The sequence below is a fragment of the Neovison vison genome, chromosome 8 (genome assembly GCF_020171115.1).
Source record: "Neovison vison isolate M4711 chromosome 8, ASM_NN_V1, whole genome shotgun sequence".
In the NCBI taxonomy this organism is placed as follows: domain Eukaryota; kingdom Metazoa; phylum Chordata; class Mammalia; order Carnivora; family Mustelidae; genus Neogale; species Neogale vison.
This window is the reverse complement of record NC_058098.1, coordinates 106,759,976-106,770,611: the sequence shown is the minus strand read 5'-3', so window position 1 is coordinate 106,770,611 and position 10,636 is coordinate 106,759,976.

Here is a 10,636-nt window from a genome sequence, read left to right as displayed (position 1 = left end):
CTGGACTTCCCTTGGGTAGCCCAACAACATCTCAAACACAGTGCAACCAAGCTACTATAATAGTCTCCCCCCACTACCTCAGAAAAGATTTGCCCCCCCTTCTTCATGTATCTCTATTCTTAGCACGATTCTACTGTCTTCCCAGTTCCCAAAGTCCCTAAATAAGAATATCCTTGCTCCTTGTTGTCCCTCCACATTCACGTTTGCATCCACATTCAGCAGTCACCAAGTCCTATTGAATCTATCTGTCCATCCCGATGGCCGTCATCATGGTTCAGGCCCTTGTTCACTCATCCGTGGGTGCTGAGGTGACCTCCCCATCAGCCATGTTCCCACAGTTTTGCCTTGTCCTCAACTCTTGCCCACACTGCTGTATCTGGGTGCTCCAAGGCCTTTTCTTCCAAGTTTCACATAGGATTTTAGCACAGACAAGATGCCTCATATGCAGGGCCCTGCCAATCCCCAGCTCATCTCTCAGTTACTCTCACAGCTCTGCACACATGCTACACATTGTAGCCACGAGGAACCTCTGAAGCAACCCCCTGCCCCGGTCCCCCAGGATGCTCTCTCTCTCACACAAGGTCTGTCCTTGCACATGCTGCTCTTTCTCTTCAGAAAATTATTCCCCTTTTGCTTCCCTGGCTAAGTTTACTCATACTGTGGAGCTCAGCTAAGGACCTAGGCCCCTAAGGGAACAATGTGTTGCCCGGTGGCCAGATTGAGCATCCCTTTTCTATGCTTCTAGGGGACTCTGGATCAAACCCATCACAGCACTTACCAAACTACATTATAATTGTGAGCCTCTGGTTAATCTGTAAACAACCTCTGGACAGAAGCTGTGCCCTGCACACTTTTGTATCTCAGTGAGTGTCTTGTAGGAAATATTTAGTAAATGTGTGATACATGAGTAAGTGAAAGAAATGAGAAAAGGAATGAAAGGAAGGAATAAGGGAAAACTGGAGAGAGAGAGAGAGAGAGAGAGAGATGGAGAGATGGAGAAGAACAGGAACTCAACTATACTGGAAATAGGCAGTGAAGGCTTCAAGAAAGAGGTGAGGTTTGAACCAATGTTGAAGCAGAAGTTAGGAGTTAGCCAGCCAGAGTCTGGGCAAGAGGACCGCTACACATGGTCAAGAATATGTACCCCAATGTTTATAGCAGCACGGTCGCCAAACTGTGGAAAGAACCAAGATGCCCTTCAACGGACGAATGGATAAGGAAGTTGTGGTCCATATACACTATGGAGTATTATGCTCCATCAGAAAGGATAAATACCCAACTTTTGTAGCAACATGGACGGGACTGGAAGAGATTATGCTGAGTGAAATAAGTCAAGCAGAGAGAGTCAATTATCATATGGTTTCACTTATTTGTGGAGCATAACAAATAGCATGGAGAACATGGGGAGATGGAGAGTAGAAGGGAGTTGGGGGAAATTGGAAGGGGAGATGAACCATGAGAGACTATGGACTCTGAAAAACAATCTGAGGGTTTTGAAGGGGCCGGGGATGGGAGGTCGGGGTACCAGGTGGTGGGTATTATAGAGGGCACAGATTGCATGGAGCACTGGATGTGGTACAAAAATAATGAATACTGTTATGCTAAAAATAAAAAAGAAATTTAAAAAAAAAAGAATACACCTTCAGGCACAGAGGTGAAGAAGACGGTGAGATGTTGTTTTATTTGTTTGGATTCATTTGCAAGTGACAGAAATCATGCCACTGATTTAATCAGGAAATATTTTCATATCAAGAACTGGGTGCATACAGAATGAGCTGGACGACTAGGAGAACGAGCTTCAGGCTGGGCATTCAGGAATACTCCCTGGGGAACCCTCCAGAACTGGCTTGCTGGGGGAGCCATCAACTCACAGAAATGCCCTGCAAAATGCGGTAGAGATGAGCCCAGGCTTTCTGAGGTCGCTCCTCCTGCTCCCCGGCCGCCCTGTCCAGCAGTCTGCAGGGCCCCAGGGCCAACCCTCTCTCATTCTTCTCAGCTGAAGCCTATGCTTCTTCTCTGGGGTGCCGCCTCCCAGCTTAGAGCCCAGCCTAGAACGAGACTGTGTGGGAAGAATGCTCTGGGGTTGCCTGATGATGACAAATGTGGCATTCCCCTCTGGGGAGCGTGGGGAGCAGAGCGCTGGGCTGAAGGGAGGGGTGTGGGCAGAAGGTCCTGTCCCACAAGGAGATTTACTCTTCAATAGCTCTGTGGCCTTGGACAAATTATTTCAGTGTTCTGGGTCATGTTCAGTGCTTCATGTCCTCCATGTGCTCAGCCATAAAGGGAGGAATTAGGATAACCACTGCCACCACTGCCGGGAATGACGGAGTGCCTTGTGTGTCTGGGAGTCACTCTCTCAAAGCCAGAGTCCTCAGGAGGATCATCTGCAGGCCTGTCTTTGATCAGGTGCCCATGCCCTCCTCAGGAGCTAGGGAACAGGAGAGGCACTCCTCTCCCCCCCCCCCCCGTTGGTTCTTCCCAGGTCAGAAATGGAAAGCAGAGCTCTACTTCCTACCAAGAGATGACTGGGGTGGGGTTGGGGGTGGCAGGGGGATTTATCCCCAATGGGAAGCATGCTTAGTTGGCAAATAGAAAACTAAAAAAGCCAGTACACTGTGGACACATTTTTATTATTATTTTTTTATTTTTTATAAACATATATTTTTATCCCCAGGGGTACAGGTCTGTGAATCGCCAGGTTTACACACTTCCCAGTACTCACCAAAGCACATACCCTCCCCAGTGCACTGTGGACACATTTTTAAAACAGGAATCATTTCCATTCGTGCCTCCCCCTGAGTACTGACACCGTTGCAGTGGGGAGATTTGTGTGCTAGTCAGAAGCTTTGTGTATCTGTTTCTATCACAACTAAAACACAGTAACACTATTGAAATTTAAGAATATATTTGAATCTGAACTTGTCTCACGTACCACTGGGGATAGCCATCACACTCTGGGCACGTACACAGGGCACGTGAGGAGTTATCGTATTAGTGTCACAGGCCCGTCCCGGTTGTCAGAGCCATGCTTATCGGCCGGCGACTATAGGACAAGGAATGGAAGTGGACTCAGACAGTGTTTTGTTTTTTTTTTAAGATTTTGTTCATTTATTTACTCATTTATTTATTTTAGAGAAAGAAAGAGAGAGTGTGAACAGTCAAGAAGGGCAGAAAGGTAGGGAGAGAATCTCAAGCAGACTCCGTGCTGAGCGTGGAGCGCCGTGCCGGGCTTGATACCACCACCCCGAGATCACAACCCGAGCAGAAATCAAGAGTTAGACACTCAACCGCTTGATCCACCCAGGTTCCTCTGGACTCGGACTGGTTCAAATAGAAAAATACTGGGGGCGCCTGGCTGACTCAGCTGGTTAAGCATCTGCCTTCGACTCAGGTCATGATCCCAGGGTCCTGGGATGCAGCCTCACATCGGTGTCTCTGGTCAATCGGGAGCCTCCTTCTCCCTCCCCCTGTGCCTGCTGCTCTCCCTCCTTGTGTTCTCTCTTTCCCTCTCTCTCTGTGAAATAAATAAATAAATAAATAAAATCTTTTAAAAAATAAATGGAAAAATAATTTAGTGAAAAATATAATCTGGTGGTCCCCAGAATCCATGGGAAGGTTGCAGAGCTAGCTCAGAAAACAGACACATAGACCAGTGGAACAGAGTAGAGAGCCTAGATATGGACCCTCAACTCTATGGTCAATTAATCTTTGACAAAACAGGAAAAAATATACAGTGGAAAAAAGACAGTCTCTTCAATAAATGGTGCTGGGAAAACTGGACAGCTATATGTAGAAGAATGAAACTCGACCATTCTCTTACACCGTACACAAAGATCAACTCAAAATGGATAAAAGACCTCAACGTGAGACAGGAATCCTTCAGAATCTTAGAGGAGAACATAGGCAGTAATCTCTTTGATATCAGCCACAGCAACTTCTTTCAAGATACGTCTCCAAAGGCAAAGGAAACAAAGGCGAAAATAAACTTCTGGGACTTCATCAAAATCAAAAGCTTCTGCACAGCAAAGGAAACAGTCAAAAAAACAAAGAGGCAACCCATGGAATGGGAGAAGATATTTGCAAATGACAGTAGAGACAAAAGGTTGATATCCAGGATCTATAATGAACTCCTCAAACTCAACCCACACGAAACAGGCAAACACATCAAAAAATGGGCAGAAGATATGAACAGACACTTCTCCAATCAAGACATACAAATGACTATCAGACACATGAAAAAATGCTCATCATCATTAGCCCTCAGGGAGATTCAAATTAAAACCACATTGAAATATCACCTTACACCAGTTAGAATGGCCAAAATTAATAAAACAGGAAACAACATGTGTTGGAGAGGATGTGGAGAAAGGGGAACCCTCTTACACTGTTGGTGGGAATGCAAGTTGGTGCAGCCTCTTTGGAGAACAGTGTGGAGATTCCTCAAGAAATTAAAAATAGAGCTTCCCTATGACCCTGCAATTGCACTCCTGGGTATTTACCGCAAAGACACAGATGTCGTGAAAAGAAGGGCCATCTGTACCCCAATGTTTATAGCAGCAATGGCCACGGTCGCCAAACTATGGAAAGAACCAAGATGCCCTTCAACGGATGAATGGATAAAGAAGATGTGGTCCATATACACTATGGAGTATTATGCCTCCATCAGAAAGGATGAATACCCAACTTTTGTAGCAACATGGACGGGACTGGAAGAGATTATGCTGAGTGAAATAAGTGAATTAAGTCAATTATCATATGGTTTCACTTATTTGTGGAGCATAACAAATAGCATGGAGGACAAGGGGCGTTAGAGAGGAGTAGGGAATTTGGGTAAATTGGAAGGGGAGGTGAACCATGAGAGACTACGGACTCTGAAAAACAATCTGAGGGGTTTGAAGTGGCGGGGGGCTGGGAGGTTGGGGTACCAGGTGGTGGGTATTATAGAGGGCACGGCTTGCATGGAGCACTGGGTGTGGTGAAAAAATAATGAATAATGTTTTTCTGAAAATAAATAAATTGGGAAAAAAATAAAATGTTGCATGTCCTAAAAAAAAAAAAAAGAAAAGAAAAGAAAAGAAAACAGGGAGAAATCAGGGGGCAGGAGTGGGGTGGGCAGATTGAGGGGAAAAAAAGAAAGCATAGAGAGAAAGGCCACTCACAGGGGAAGGGGCATTCTGCTGCAGCTTTTTGTTCTTTCTTTCTTTCTTTTAAGATTTTATTTATTCATTTGACAGATGGAGATCACAAGTAGGCAGAGAAGCAGGCAGATAGAGAGGAGGAAGCAGGCTCCCTGCTGAGCAGAGAGCCCAATGTGGGGCTCGATCCTAGAACCCTGGGATCATTACCTGAGCCGAAGGCAGAGGCTTTAACCCACTGAGTCACCTAGGTGCCCCCTTTTTGTTCTTTCTTAAACGCCGGCAAAATGGAGAGTATTTTGTGGTTAGATACACCCGCATTCACATAACAAGCGTTAGCTGAGTCCTGTTCCCAGAGAAGCAGGGAATGACAAACTGTGGTGTCAGGACAGGAGTAGGCTGGACCAAGAGCTGGACACTGGGGGACACAGAAGTAGTGAGTTCTGGTCTTTATTAAACCGGTGAAGGTGGTCTATGGTAAGCCTTGAAGGGTCATGCTGAGCACATATGTAGGGGAGCCTTATACCCCATCATCAAAACAGAGCAACGGAGGCTCAGAGAATTGAGTCACTTGCTTTAGTAAACAGCACAGACAAGATGCCAGTTCAGAACCTCCTGTCTGAAAGTCATGTTTGTAAACATTGGGCCTTCCTCCTCCTCCTCAGGAGAGTGTGCCTAAGAAGCTCAAACAAGCCAACGTGTAGATGCCACAGGGAAGATTTAAAGAATCTACGAGGAGTTAGAGACAGCAAGCAGCTAGGAGATCTGGAAGGCTTCATGGAGGAAGCAGCATTCCCTATGGGCTTTGAGGGCTCGCCAGGGTAACAGCAGGTGAATATATGTAGGAAAGATGATGTGGCAGTTTGAGGGAGTGAAACAAGCCATGTGAACCAGGAGGGTTGGTGGGGGGTAGCTCTAGAGACGGTGAAGGGTCCATGTGATAGCATGTGGGAATTCATGGAGGATGAAGGAGCAGGTGGGGACCTGCTAGGGGACTCTGTTTTAACCTGGATGGGCATAAAGAGTGACACAGTTTCCTTCCTTAGGCAAAGGAGGCATTTTTATTTTAATTTCTTTGAATTACTTAAACTTATTTATTAAGTATGTGAGCCTATAGATTTAGAGGGTTTTTTGGTTTGATTTGGTTTGGTTTCATTTTTTAATTTTTTTCTTTCTTTCTTTTTTTCTAGTTTCAGAGGTAGAGTTTAGTGATTCAGCGGTTGCATATAACACCCAGGGCTCACTACGTCAAGTGCCCTCCTTAATGCCTATCACCCAGTTACCCCATCCCCCCCCATATCCCCTCCAGCAACCCTATTTGTTTCCTAGAGTTAAGAGTCTCTTATGGTTTTCTCCCTCTCAATTTTCATCTTGTTTTATTTTTCCTTCCCCTTCCCTATGTTCCTCTGTTTTGTTTCTGAAATTCCACATATGAATGAGATCTTTTGATATTTGTCTTTCTCTGACTGACTTATTTCACTTAGCCTAATATCCTCTAGCTCCCTACATGTCATTGCAAATGGTAATATTTCATTATTTTTGATGGCTGAGTTTGCATTCCCACCAACAGTGTAAGAGGGTTCCCCTTTCTCTGCATCCTTGCCAACAATTTGCTGTTTCTTGAGTTGTTAATTTTAGCCATTCTGACTGGTGTGAGGTAACATCTCATTGCTGTTTTGATTTGCACTAAGGGAGGGATTTTTAGATTGAGAGTGAGTTGGGGGAAGAAGGCCTGGTATGCTCGATGATCAGAGCTGTGATTTAGAACAGTGATTCTCAGACTTTTGAATAACTGATACCAATAATTTGTTTTTGCATATATATATATATAATTTAATTCAGGAAAGCAACTCTGCATTTTGACAAGGGCCTTAATAAAAATAACACATCACATCACTACTACCTCATAAAAGAAAAGCCACTTTTTATTCTGTGCGCACCTCCCAAAAGATAGGATCTTAGAGGAAAAGACAGTCCTTCTAAAAAAAAAAAAAAAGGGAGTTGTCAACAGTCCCCCAGTACACTTAAATATCAAGGGCTCTCTCAGTTTCCTCATTTTATTTGGCCTGTTATTATACTAGTGTGTCTCTAGGACCCCTATGTAGAAACCACAGCTCTGAAAGATCTGGTCATGTGGAGAAGGCAGTTTGGTGCTGGGAGAGATCATAGGCAGAGCAAAGATTTCTGCTCTTAAGGAGCTGCTGCAATACTTTGAACAGTTCAGATTGGGAGTTGGGGAGGCCTGTGGGCATGGGAAGGAGAGGTTGGATGTGGGAGATGCTGGGAGGGAGATGCAAAGTACTCATGTGTGTTCTGCCCTACGATGACCACAGTGGACATGATTCATTGAGCAGATCACTCTCTCCTAAGGGATCTAAGACACAGCCTCACAGTCCTTAGTCTGCCTCGGTGGAACAGAGGGGGTCCGTGACCCAAAACTTTTTGCTATCACTATACTGGGTGATTTCCTATGAAGGGAAGTAGGGATGGGGATGGAGATGGGAGTCACAAATGTTCCTGATGCTTCAGGGCTGGGATTTTGGAAGAAGTCTGTCTAGGTAGATTTATGTCTCCCAAAGATATCCATGTTGATGAACATGGAATGCCCAGCATCTGTCAACATGTTACCTTATATGGAAAAGGTATTTTATACATGGAATTAAGGATCTCAAAATTGTAAGAAAAAATGTTCCTGGATTTTCCTGGTGGGCTCAGTGTAATACTTTTAAGAATACTTTTAATAGGAAAGAATACTTTTAATAGGAAAGCAGGCATGTAAATCCAAGAAGATACATCAACAGAAAGAGAGGTCATGGTGATGAAGCCATAAGTCAAGGAATGTGGGCAGCCCAGAAGCAGGAAAAGGCAAGGAAAAGGACCCTTCCCTAGAGCCTCCAGAAGGAACAGGCCATGCTGTCACCTTGATTTTCTCCCAGTAACAGATTTTCTCCCTGTGTCAGACTTCTAACCTACAAAACTATAAGATAATAAACCTGCGTTTTAGGTCATAAAGTTTGTGGAAACTTGTTACAGAGGCAACAGGAAACTAATTCAATAAAGTTGTGTCATCCACAGAAACAGAGTAGTCTGAAGGGTAGGGTGAGCAGGTAATGGATTCTTCTTGGAGCATTCTGGATGTCATATATAAGGTACATATTATTGGGGAAATGTCCATCCAACAGCTGGAACTCCAGAGACAGAAAAGAAGGAACAACAATACTTTAAAAGGAAGAGAAATAGATGATAACCAATTTGGGGGGTTACCTACAAGGTTTCTGGTTCTTTCACCAAGTTATTTTATTTAATCCTCATGACATCTTGAAGGTAAGCTTTTTTTTTTTTTTAACTTATTTTCACAAGTAAGCAGCTCAGGTAAATGGCCAAGGACTAGGAGATGTGTTAAAGTTTACTCAGCTAATAACAGGACTCACACCTGGTCCAATCTCATTCTAGACAGTGTGACTTTGATCATTATGGTTCTACTGCAGTTCTGAGAAGGAAGTCAAGGGAATCTCTGACTTAAGTCCTGATTCTTCTCAGTAACACAGAAAACGAGGTCACCAATAAATAGTGCCAGGGTTAAGGGGTCACTTTGGAAGGTTAAAAGTAAAGTTTAGAGCAATGGTATTAGGAGGGGAGACAAATCTTTGGCAACCTGGAGATGTTTCTCAGAAGGAAAATTTCTTCACATCATGGGGTCACCAACTCCAAGATCAGTGGGTGTCATGGATGATGTCAGCAGTGACTCACTGTCTGTTGTTCTGGCAGAGGTATAGAGCAGGAGACTGGACGGTAGCCAGCAGATCTGATTCCTCCTGCTCATACAGTGATTTATTCCTGGACTTCCTCACTGTGGGGGCAGGATGAGGGGTGTGAAGGGATTTCCTCCATGTCTGAGGGCTCCAAGAGGACAGGAGAAGCAGCTGTTAATTTATAGACCTACGGTTGGATTCTTGTTGACTCAAGGAGCTGGGGCCTTGTATGTTTCCTATACCTTCCTCAACCCATGTAGTATGGCACGGGGCTTGAAGCCACACTGGTCTTATTCTCTTCCAGGGATCCATAAGCCTGGATACATAGCTGACATTTATTGGACACTTAGCATATGCCCATAGCCTCACGAAGCAGGTTTTCTCTGATCCTATTGTTCTGGCAAAGGATCAGAAGTTCAGAGAGATTCAGTAACTTGTCCAAGGTCGCAGAGCTGGTGAAAGGTGTGGCTAAAATTTAAGACCAGGTTTATTCGATTCTGAATCCCATACTTGACACATTTTGCTATGAATTAAATTCTCTGTCACAGCGGGGAAGTAGATGTAATCACAGTTTACCATAACACCGTGTAGTTATGGAACTAAATGTGGAACTAAAAAGAAGCACATGGATGGCCTGGGAGGAAGCCCCTTTACTGATAGGGAGACACATGGGGGTGGGGGGAGGCTTCTTGGAGGAGTGGTCTCAGAGCTCAGGGGTGAATGAGTTTCTGACCAGTAAAAGGGCATTCTGACTAGAGCAAGAAACGAGCAAAGATGTGAAGATGGTGGCCATGTTTGGGAAGAATGAGTAGTCTGACAACCATGACCATGAGTCAAGAGTATGACATCAGGGGTTATTGTTGACACAGATGAAGACTGGAGGTTCTTTGAAAAACAAACACTCAACACTTCCAGCTAAGTCCTAAAGCCAGACTCAGTATACAGTCTCCCTCAGGAGAGCCAAGGAGGTGAACCTTTGGGCCTACTTACCATTCTGTTCAGTAATTATTATGTTGTTCATTGAGTACATGTCAGGGTAACATTTTGGGTGGATTTGTTTGATCAGGATGTAAACTCTATATACGTAGACACAGGTTTCTCAGCTTGTTATTCAGACACTATGGTGATCTGATCATAAGCCACAGCTGGCTGTTCAGACTTCTTTAAAATAGAGGGAAATATATCCTCTGAGAACTGTGCGCCTCAAAAATCTGCATGCTTTTCCTGAGCCTCAGCTGGGTGAGATGACACTACCAGTGTGCGATAAGCATTTTCCGTGTTTGGTACTCGGTCTTTAAAAATGGAACATTTCGGGGGCACCTGGGTGGCTCAGTGGGTTAAAGCCTCTGCCTTTGGCTCAGGTCTTGATCCCAGTATCCTGGTATCAAGCCCCACATCGGGCTCTCTGCTCAGCGGGGAGCATGCTTTCTCCTCTCTCTCTCTCTGCCTGCCTATCTGCCTGCTTGTGATCTCTGTCTGTCAAATAAATAAATAAAATATTTAAAGAAAAAATAAAATGGAACATTTCAAAGAGCTACATCATTTTCCATAAATGTGGCATTATTGACTAAATTTTCTTTTCTGCACATTGAAGTTTCTTCTCATTTTTCCCTGTTTTCATCTATGCTGAAATAACCCTGTGGTTTTTATCCTTTGAATGATTTTTTATTCAAAAATTCCCCAAAATGGGATGAATGGTCAAAGATGGATAACGTTTTTATGGCTTTTTTTTTAAAGATTTTATTTATT